General features: G+C 43.9%; 1 protein-coding gene and 1 pseudogene across 2 annotated transcripts in view; one reads left to right on the top strand and one right to left on the bottom strand.

Moving 5' to 3' along the window:
* Positions 1–11119, top strand: part of ARL15 (ADP ribosylation factor like GTPase 15) — a 501286-nt gene that overhangs the window by 61258 nt on the left and 428909 nt on the right. The window lies entirely within an intron of this gene.
* On the bottom strand, positions 8008–9936 carry LOC101650433 (annotated as a pseudogene).

The following is an 11119-nucleotide window of genomic DNA, read 5'->3' on the forward strand; positions in this document are numbered from 1 at the left end:
AACTTAATGTCCCTCAGTGAGTATTCCTCTGTAATACATAGGTGACTTGATTTCTAAAATGCTGTAAGAACCAGCTTCCCATGGTTCTGGGACAACATGGCCGATTGAACTGGTATCTGCAAGGGGGTCTCATACCTCTGCTGAAGTCTGTTTTGCAACTGCAAGGTGTTATTTTTATGGCAGCAAATAATGTAAGTCAATACTTGTGCGTTTATTTACGGCTCTGAAAAGAAACCCACAGGAGGGAAGAACCCATCAATTGTGGTCTGAAAACAAGTACCTCTCCCTGTTTTTGCCGGAGGCACTTTCTTTGTGTGGGCTTCCCAAGGGCACAGGTGGTTTTTAGCAATGGGAAACATGAGCAACCAGAGACCTGGGTTATTTCTTACCGAGAAGTTTCCCTTTTGTTTTTAATTTGAAAAGTTATACATGGTTAGACCTTCATCTGCTTACTTCTCTTGGGCTGGGCTCCCCCTGGGCACTGATCAGAGCCTCTCAGATCCTACGTTTATGGGCATGAGTTCATTTCCAAAGAGGAATTTCTAAGAGTAAATCTGGCCTCTTCATTTTTCAAGCTGAGGGCACAAGGTGCATTGTTGGCTTGCGTCCCCCCCTTTGGTTCAATGAGGAAAGTGAGCCATGCTGGTCAGGTAACTTGAGTGAGGACATACGTTTCAACTCACACTGAGGAGAGACCCCAGATTTCCCCAAAAGTGCAAGACCCAGATGAGGTGCAGGACCAGAAATAGTTTGCAATTGTTCTTTCCACTGTTACACAAAACCAGGGTAAGTCCTGATGACTCACCTCGGAAGCGGGCCCCTGGCTCCTGGTGACCCCCTGTGCAGTGGGATGAGATCCACGATCTGCAGGGTTTTCCTCAACTAATTTTTGGAAGTAGATTTCCAGATATTTCTAGTCAGTTTAATTTTTGATAAATTAAGCTCAAATATGTATGTATAAATGTATGTATATATGTGTGTGTGTATATATATATATATATATATATAAACCTTGGGTCCTTTCAGACTCTGAATAATAGAGGCTTATATTCATGTAGCCAAGTCGTCAAGGGTGTTTGTTAAGTGAGCATGCCTTGAAATTGAGAACAATCTCAGTAGCTTTTCCCTTCTCTTAATTGTCTAAGAGTGTTTGTTAACTGATTGTGGGCAGTGGAACATTTCTGTCTAAGACGCAGGGCATCAGGAGTACATGGGAAGAGAGTTCAAGAATCTATTATTTTAACTCACAGGAGATTTATTTTTGGAAAGAAAATATGTATGTATAGTCCAGTTTTTTTTACTATAGTCTATTATTCCTCCACCCTTATCACTCACTGCTGGTTTTTATATTGTTTCTTAAGGAATTTGTTAATGATCTGAAAGGACTGCCAACATTTGAGGAAATTCTTTTAGCTTAACAATAGCCAAAATATGGAGAAGATATTTTAGCTTATAAAAATAATTATAAGCTCCCACTGATGGCTTTATATGATTACTTCCTTAAACCTATTCTTTTTAAGAGTAATATTTAGTGTTTTATGTGGAAGTTTACAAAGCAAATTAGCTTCTTTTTGGTAATTTAGGTACAAATGGTTTTGTGCCTGGTTGCAGTGTGCATGTGTTATAGTTGCTGTGTTCACATTCTCATTACCCTCATTAGGTTTGCTCTCTTTCTGTTGATTTGGATTCTCTTCTGCGCCTCCACTTCTTATCTTAGCTTTTGGGTATATGTTGACCACTTAGGCTCATGTAGTTGATTGTTTATGGGAGCACCTCACTTTACTCATGGGTCAAATTGTTTCTTTTAAAAGCCAGTCTTTGACTTTAAAGGTGACATACAGAAATAACTTTAATTCCAAATTCTGGTGGTATCTCAAGAAGCCCTGGTGGTATAGTGGGTGTTGACTGGAAGGTTGGTAGTTAAAAAATCACCTACCACTCCACGGGAGAAATATGACACTTTCTACTCCTGTAAAGAGGTACAGTCTCAAACCCACAGGCGCAGTTCTATCCTCTCCTGTAAGGTTGTGATGAGTTGGAATCAACTCACTGGCAGTGAGAGTGGTAGCTTAGGGCAATAAACTTGGGGGTTCCTTTAGTTTCTCTCGATCCTGTAGCCCTGGCCCTCTTTCAGAATTAGAATTTTTCTGTATATTTCTTCCATTCTCCCTCATTAAGATTTCTTTCTCTAGGACCCCACTCTCAGTACCATATTGTATCAGGCTGGGTCGTCTAGAGAAACAAACCCAGTGACGCTCGTATACGTCTAACAGAGAAGTTATAACAAGAGTAATTTAATATCAGGAAAGAACCCCTGCTCTGTCAAACTCAAGGAGCGTTCTCTAGAACCACTTAGCCGAAGACTGATGAGGCAGAAAGGTGAAATGGGGTGCAGGGATACCACAGACCCGCAGGTGCAGAGGTCGATGGAAACATGGCAGAACACAGATAGCTCAGAGGTTGGCTCCCAGAATCAGCAGTCCACATGGGGCCACCTGACAGTCCCAGTAAGGATGAAGGTGAAAGGCAAGAGAGAGAGAGACGTTCTCAGTTTCTGTCTCATAAAAACGCCACATCCCGAAGAAGCATTATCAGGCTGTGACCTGATTGGCAGGTTGGACTCCTCTCCTACACAAGTGCAAAGTGACATAAAATCATATGGCCACAATCTGTACCTTCTTTTGTATCCGGGTTAGAATGATCTATGGTGGTAGCCTTGTATCGTACAGTTCTGGGAGCCTGCTTGAGTAAATTGTGGTTCCCTTGGACTGTTAGTCCTATGGACTAGTTTCTTCTTTACTTCTTTGATGTCCTATATATTTCTTTTGTCCCATATGAGTAGAGATCAAAAATTGGCTTCTCACAACCTTTCAACACCTCAGATATTAATACCAAACAAAAGATGTAGAACATTATCTTTGTGAATTATGTTATACCAGTAGACTATGGTCCCAATCTTTTTAACCCGTTAAACCAATCCTACAAGTTGTTTGCTTATGTTAAGGGACCTTTTGTGATTGTGCCTCCTATGTAGTTTGTTTTATATGTGGTCATATATGCAACACACATAAATTTATATTATAACATGCATGTGCCTACAGGTACAGTATATATGCACATGTGCCTTAACATTCCATTATCTTTTCATTGCATTTCCCACGTGAACTTTCTGAAGCCCAGTAGGACACGTATATACTTCCATATTTACCAAACGGTCCCTTCCTGTGACTTTGCAGTGTCTTTATCTTGGTCAAATTGTGCTGATTTCACCAACATTTGAGTTTGCCTTTCCTGTCCTAAGGAACCCTGGTGGCATAATTGTTAAACGTTGGGCTGCTAACCTCAAGGTCAACAGTTCAAAACCCCCAGCTGCTCTCCTAGAGAAAGATGAGGCTTTTTACTTCGGTAAAGATTTACATTCTTGGACACTCACAATGGCAGTTCTACTCTGTTCGAGAGGTCAGTATGACACAGAATCGACTCGATGGCAGTAAGGTTGTGTGGGGTATTTTTTATGCCATCAAAGCAAGTATTTACTACCTGGAGTACTATTCTTCCTCCTTCTCACTCTCACCCCCAGGCCCATCAAAGAACGTTGCTTTCTGTGTATATCTATTCTTGATTTTTTTATAATATTGGGGCCAAACAGTATCTGTATTTTTGTGATTGGCGTATTTCTGTCAGCATACTGTTCTGCAGATACATCTATGTTCTGTTTCTTAGGTTCCTCATTATTCTTTATAGTTGTGTAGCGTTCCAGTGCATCTATACACCACAATCCGTTATCCATTCATTGGCTTATGAGTGCCTGTGTTAAGTGTGCATGTCTATTTATGTCACTTTTATATCTCTTGTATTATATGAGTACTTTTAAAGTATCTGATGTTAAATTAATAGCTGCCTTTCATCAATTATATCATTAAGTGTAGTGTTTACTTTTTGGGCTGCTGTCTACAAAGTCAGCAGTTCAAAACCCCCAGCTACTTCGTGGGAGAAAGATGGGGCTTTCTACTTCCACAGAAAGTTACAGTTTCTGAGGAGCCGCTGGCGGGTGTGAACTACTGACTGTGACGTTAACAGGTTAACTTGTAATTAACTACACCACCAGGGCTCTGTGTGAAGCCTAGCACCCCAAATTCCATCCAAAGCACAACCAGGAAAATCCCTGAAAGCTAGGCTGCCTCTTTCTGGGCTGGCTAAGACGGAGGTAACAGTCTTCTTTGAAACATAATGTGCTTCAGGGCAAAGCTTTTCACATCACCAGTCAATGGCCAGAAAGAACTCTGCAGGCTGAGTCTACTCAAGTGGATTTAGGATCCCACTGTAAACCACAGCCCTCTGAAAACCGGCTCAGAATTTAAGCTCCCATACGTTTCTCAGGTGTAGGCCAGATTGAGAGCCTCTGTTCTAAAAGTTGATTGTGTTCTTCATTAGGACACTTTACACTAGCTTGCTCCTCGGTGGCATCCATGGTTAAGTGCTCAACTACTGGCTGAAAGGTTGGTGGTTTGAACCCACCCAGAGGCCCTGTGGAAGAAAGGCCCGGTGGCGGTCTGCTTCTGAACAATCGAAGCTTTGGAAACCTTATGGGACAGTTCTACTCTGCACACAACACCGCTTGGCTCCCTTATTCTGCTACAGGTGCTCTTCAATAGAGAAGGGCATTCGACTCACCAAGGAGCTTAAAGTAAAAGTCAATTTATTGGAATTTCCTTGGGATGCCGAACAAATCCATCCGAGGAACTTAGAAGGAGGAGTCCTGGTAGGTTAGTGGTGACTGAAGAGCCAGCCGTTTGGAAGCACCAGCTGCGCCTCGAGAGAAAGACGAGGCTTTTCCTCCATGTGCAGTCCCAGCCTCGGCAACTCCTGGGGCGGTTCTACCCTGCTGGCATTGACTTGATGGCAGTGCGTTTGGATTTTGGAAGGACTTAGAAAAAAGACCGCAGGTAATTCTTTAAAAAAAATTTTTTTTAATTACCATCATTTTATTGGGAGCTCTTACAGCTCTAATAACAATCCATACATCAGTTGTGTCAAGCTTATTTGTACATATGTTCCCATCATTATTTTCTAGACCAGTGGTTCTCAACCTGTGGGTGGAGACCCCTTTGGGGGTGTAACCACCTTTTCACAGGGGTCATCTGATTCATAACAGTAGCAAAGCTACAGATATGAAGTAGCAACGAAAATAATTTTGTAGTTGGGCGGTCACCACAACATGAAGACCTGTATTTAAGGTTCGCGGCATTAGGAAGGTTGAGAACCAATGTTCTAGACATTTACTTTTTATTGAGCCCTCGGTATCACCTCCTCTTTCCCCCCGTCCCCCACTCTCCTACCCTCCTGACCCCTTGATAAATTATAAATTATTTTTATTTTCTTATCTTACACCAACCACTGTTGCCCTTCACCCCCTGGAGGAGGAGTGTGTGTGGTTATGTGTTGATCATTGCTATGGGATCCCCCTTCTCCCGTTGTCTACCCACCAGCCCCCACCCTTCTGGTATGGCGACTCCCACTCCTGTTCCTGTGTGTAGTGAGCTCTTACTTCTTACCTGTACCTGTACACATGCTCCAGTCTAGGCCGCAGTGAAAGGTCGTACTGGGGTCATGATAGTGGGGGGTGTCCTCACCTCAAGGAACCAGTGGAATATTGTGTGTTTCATCGGTACTTTACTGCGCTCTGGTGGACTCATCCCTTCCCTGTGACCCTTCGGTGAGGGGATGTCCCATTGTCTACGGATGGGTATGGGGGCTCTGCTCTGACCTCTCTCATTCTCAACAATATGGTTTTTTTGTTTGTTTGTTTTGGGTCTTCTGATGCCTGTTACCTGATCCTGGCGACACCTCAGACACCTCATGATCGCACAGGCTGGTGTGCTTCTTCCATGTGGACTTGTTGCTTCTCTGCTAGGTGGCTTTTTGTTTAACGTCAAGCTGTTAAGACCCCAGACACTATATCTTTTGATAGCTGGGCACCATCAGCTTTCTTCACCACATTTGTTTATGCACCCATTTTGTGTTCATTGATCGTGCCGGGAGGGTGAGCATCATAGAATGCCAGTTTGTTAGAACAAAGTGTTCTTGCATTGAGGGAGGCCATGAGCAGAGGCCTGAAGTCTGTCTGTTACCTCAGTGTATTGCCATATGACTATATGTACATAGGCCAACACCTGTAGTTTCATGAATTAATGTATTTACTTATGTACACACCTGTGCTTATATCTCAATCCCCAGCTTTGCTTCCTAGATCGTTCCTTTGTGTCCTTTTACCTTCCTCCTGGCCCACCATCACTCTTGCCCTTCTTCCGCCTCTTAGTCATTCTTCTCAGCTAGATTGCTGTTGCTCCAACACCCCCAGGATCTCTCTGTCCTCCTTGTTGTTGATTTTAGTTCCCTAGTTGTTCTCTTGTCTATGGTAATTCTTTTAACATCCCTGTAAGAGCCACAGCCATAGAGTAGCATTAAACAAGCTTTAGAAACATGGTGATGTTGCAGCTAAGGTGCCCTAGGAATTCCTGTAGTCGTTACCATTCATCAGAGTTCTCTGTGGTGCCCTGCCACCTTACCTCTGGGGACCGCATACCATGCAGGCTACCTGTTGCTTTCCAGCAAAGAAAGCATCACATCACAGACTCTCAGTATTGACCGGGGTTTATATTCAGCCACTAAAATAACAAAAGGGATAAAATCCACTGGCTCTCTTTCATTTGATTATGTCTGTGGAAAAGCATCCATTCAACAAACAAGCATGAGGTAATTGACCAAACACCCTCCGATGGCTGCCAGGAGCCTGCAGATGCCTATCTTTCTGTGCTTCACTTCAGAGCTTGCGAGAGTGTTCTGGCCACCTCAGGAACGTTTGGAGTGTGTGTTTTATCATAAAAAAGCGTGAGGCAACAATTAAAGCCTTACATCATTGTTTGCTTGTCTTCTCTTTGCTTCTTGCCCACACTGGGAGGGAGTTTTAAGTGAGTCAGCTTCCTACACGTCTGTGTAAACTGGCAGCGCTCATGCTTGCTGTAGAGTTCTGAGCCATGCTGAGCAAACAAGAAGAAATCATGGTTTGATTGACCACAGCATTTGAGGGGAAATATTTGAAGTCAGACTATGTACAATGCAGTAAAACCTGATGTGCTGTTAGGAAGTGCACCCCCACCCCCCAGCCCCGAGTTTGTTTTGCTTTGGAGAGTGGACTGTGTTTCCGCCAGATGAACATGGTGATCCCATAGATCCGATGTGTCCATTTGCAGTTAGTCCTGGAGCAGATGCCCAGTGGAGAGGGGCTGCAGCCTGCATGGTGCTGCCCCTGGCACCTGTCACCTTATATCTCTTTGGCTCCTTCTCGACCACCCATGTGCCTACCTCTGTCTCCCTGTGTCTCTTTTACCAAGACTCCCAGGGTTGTAGGCCCTTTGTAGGCCCTCTTGAGCCCCAGGAGCTTTATTTCTCCTTCAACTGCATTCTTTTTGGTCCCTCTTGAACCTTTCTCATTCTGTTATATCTACTTCCTCATACCTTTAACATTCCTCTATTTTTCCACCTCTGCTTTCTCCTATACCTTTAAATAACCCAAGCACAGTGCTGCCGAGCCAGTTCAACAGAGTGGAACTGTCCTGACAAGTTTCCAGAGCCGCCATCTGTATGGAAGCAGACCAGCACATTGTTCTCCATGGAGCAGCTGGTGGGTTTAGACTCTAGACCTTTTGGATAGTAGCCCCATGATTAGACACTGTGGCCTCAGAGGTCCTCTTTTTTTTTTTTTTTTGCCAATTTAAATACAGCTTTATTTTCAAGGCATTGCATTTTCCACTTACAGTAACAGTACTAATAAAGTGCAATGTTGACTTGATGTCTTTCCCTATGCATACTGTATGTTCAAGTATTGAGAATGCCCAGAAATTTAGTATAGCAGCTTTAGTTCTTTACTGCTGGGTCAGAGTGCTACAAATTTGGGTCCTTCAGTTTTTAAATGTGGAACAATGCGGTTTCTATTCTCATTACTGGTCAATCAACCTCTTCCATGGTGGGTCCAGATGAAGCATCACCAGATGGAGGAACTCCACCACCAGGGAAGCCTCACGGCACCCCTCCGGCACCCCTCCAGCACTCTGGTACAGCTTGGTGATGATGGGCTTGCAGACTTTCTCCAGCTCTTTCTGCTGACGTTCAAATCCCTCTTTCTCTGCAGTCTGATTCTTATCCAGCCAGTTGATAATTTCATTACACTTGTCGAGAATCTTCTGTTTGTCCTCATCATTTATCTTCCCTTGCAGCTTTTCATCCTCAACAGTTGCTTTCATGTTAAATGCGTAAGATTCAAGTGAATTCTTAGAGTGTACCTTATCCCGCTGTTTTTCATCTTCAGCTTTGTACTTTTTGGCTTCCTGGACCATCCGGTCAATATCTTCTTTACTCAGACCACCCTTATCATTGGTGATGGTAATCTTGTTTTCTTATCCAGTACTCTTATCCACAGCAGATACATTGAGAATGCCATTGGCATCAATACCAAAAGTGACTTCAATCTGAGGAACACCACGTGGTGCAGGAGGTATGCCAGTGAGCTCAAATTTCCCAAGCAGGCTGTTATCCTTGGTCATTGCACGTTCACCTTCATAAACCTGAGTGAGTACACCAGGCTGGTGATCAGAGTAGGCTGTGAAGGTCTGTGTCTGCTTGGTGGGAATGGTAGTATTGCGCTTGATGAGAACAGTCATGACTCCACCAGCTGTTTCAATACCCAGGGAAAGTGGAGTGACATCCAAGAGCAGCAGGTCCCGAACATTTTCAGATTTGTCCCCAGATAAGGTGGCTGCCTGATCAGCTGCACCATGAGCCACAGCCTCATCAGGGTTGATGCTCTTGTTCAGTTCCTTCCCATTGAAGAAATCCTGAAGAAGTTTCTGAATCTTAGGAACACAGATAGAACCACCCACCAGGACAGTGTCGTGGATCTGTGACTTGCCAAGCTTGGCATCTCTAAGGGCTTCCTCCACAGGGTCCAGGTTGCCTCGGAACAAGTCAGCATTCAGTTCTTCAAATCAGGAACGGGTGATAGAGGTATAGAAGTCGATGCCTTCATATAGAGAATCAATTCCAATACTGGCCTGGGTGCTGGAAGAGAGAGTGCGCTTTGCACGTTCACAAGCAGTGCGTAGGCGACGGACAGCTGTCTTATTCTCACTGATGTCTTTTTTGTGCCTGCGCTTAAACTCAGCAATACAATGATTGATCATTCGGTTGTCAAAATCTTCTCTACCCAAGTGGGTGTCTCCAGCTGTTGATTTTACCTCAAAGAGGCCATCTTCAATAGTGAGGACTGACACATCAAACGTGCCACCTCCCAAGTCAAAGATCAACACATTTCTCTCAGCACCAACCTTTTTGTCCAAGCCATAGGCAATTGCAGCAGCAATTGGCTCATTGATGATTCTAAGTACATTGAGACAGCAATGGTCCCCGCATCTTTGGTAGCCTGGCGATGAGTCATTAAAATAGGATGGTACAGTGACAACAGCTTTGGTGACAGTCTTTCCAAGGTAGACTTCTGCAATTTCCTTCATCTTTGTCAGAACCGTAGAGGAGACCTCCTCTGGATAAAAGCTTTTTGTTTCTCCCTTGTATTCTATTTGGACTTTGGGCCTGCCTGCATCATTCACCACCATGAAGGGCCAATGTTTCGTATCAGACTGGACAACTGCATCATCAAATCTTCATCCAATCAGACGTTTGGCATCAAAAACCATGTTTGTGGGATTCATAGCAACTTGGTTCTTTGCCGCATCACCAATCAATCGTTCTGTGTCTGTAAAGGCAACATAGCTTGGGGTGGTTCGGTTGCCCTCATCATTTACAATTATTTCCATGCTGGAAAACACCGAGGCAGGAGTAGGTGGTCCCAAGATCAATACCAACAGTGGGTCCCTTAGACATGATTGCTCTGTGTAGATGGCTGGCCAGGTGAAGTTAAAAAGAAAAAAGAAAAAGTGGACTATGGAGCTGCTGCTGTGCTAAATGAGCCAGAGGTCCTCTTAAAAAAACCCCAAACCCTGGCCATCACACCAGTCATGAATCCTATAAAGGCTCTCCAGGACTGTAAATCTGTTAGGGAGCAAATAACTTCATCTTTTCCTCACAGAGTGGATGGTGGCTTTGGATGCCAGCCTGTGGCTAGAAGCCCGCTGCCTAAGCTAACATGCTACCAGGGCTCCAGAAAACAGACTTCCTAAAAGAGGAGTCCATTCCCAGCTCCACTTCCACAGATTCTTTCAGCCCACTGTAAGTAGACAATGGCTGTACCATTCCTGTTAGGCTGCTCTTATAGCCATAGGCTTCTATTCCCTCATCCTGTTTGCCAACTTTTGGCACAGCTGATCATTTATTCTTTAGCTTCCAAGTGGTACTATCATCAAGAATGCTCCTAATTCTTTGTGCTCATCCTCCATCTCATTCACTGACTCCTTTCCCATCATTCATTCATTCAGTAAGATGCCCTGTTGGTGCTGTGTGTAAGCATTGCATGGCTAACCTTGAAGTTGGCAGTTCAAACCAAGCAGCTGCTTTTAAGGGAGAAAGATAAGACTACACCTTTAGAATCCCTAAGCAGGGTCACTATGGATTGGAGTTGACTCGAGAGCAGTGGATTTGAGGATTCTTTAAGGATTGCCCAGTCCTCAGTGCTCCAGACTGCTTTTTCTACACATTCTGACTCGAGGTGTGAGTTGACTATTCTCATGACTTGTATCCTTTGAGCAGTTTTAAGCTAAACAAAGTTTTAAACAAGTTTAAGTTTACAACCAGTTCAAGGCACTACTGAGTCAAGAGTGAGCAAGGTAAACCCATTGCTTTTGAGGAGTTCAACAAATATTTACAGAGCTCCTACTATGTGTCAGATACTGTTTGAACCAGTTAGTCAAAACCCTGGCTTTCCATAATTCTCTCTACTCTTAGGACAAGATGGTGGGAGAAGGCCACGCAGACAATAGCAGGATGTTCTAAGGTGGATGAGATAGTTAATGTTTATTGTGCCAACCTCATTGATAAACACGTGGGATTAATTGGAGGGCAGAGAGAGAAATGGCTCGGTGAACCTCGCCTTTCTAGTTCTCAGGTCTCT

The sequence above is a fragment of the Echinops telfairi genome, unplaced genomic scaffold (assembly GCF_000313985.2).
Source record: "Echinops telfairi isolate 266 unplaced genomic scaffold, ASM31398v2 ScPeMD7_7469;HRSCAF=8507_1, whole genome shotgun sequence".
Classification (NCBI taxonomy): domain Eukaryota; kingdom Metazoa; phylum Chordata; class Mammalia; order Afrosoricida; family Tenrecidae; genus Echinops; species Echinops telfairi.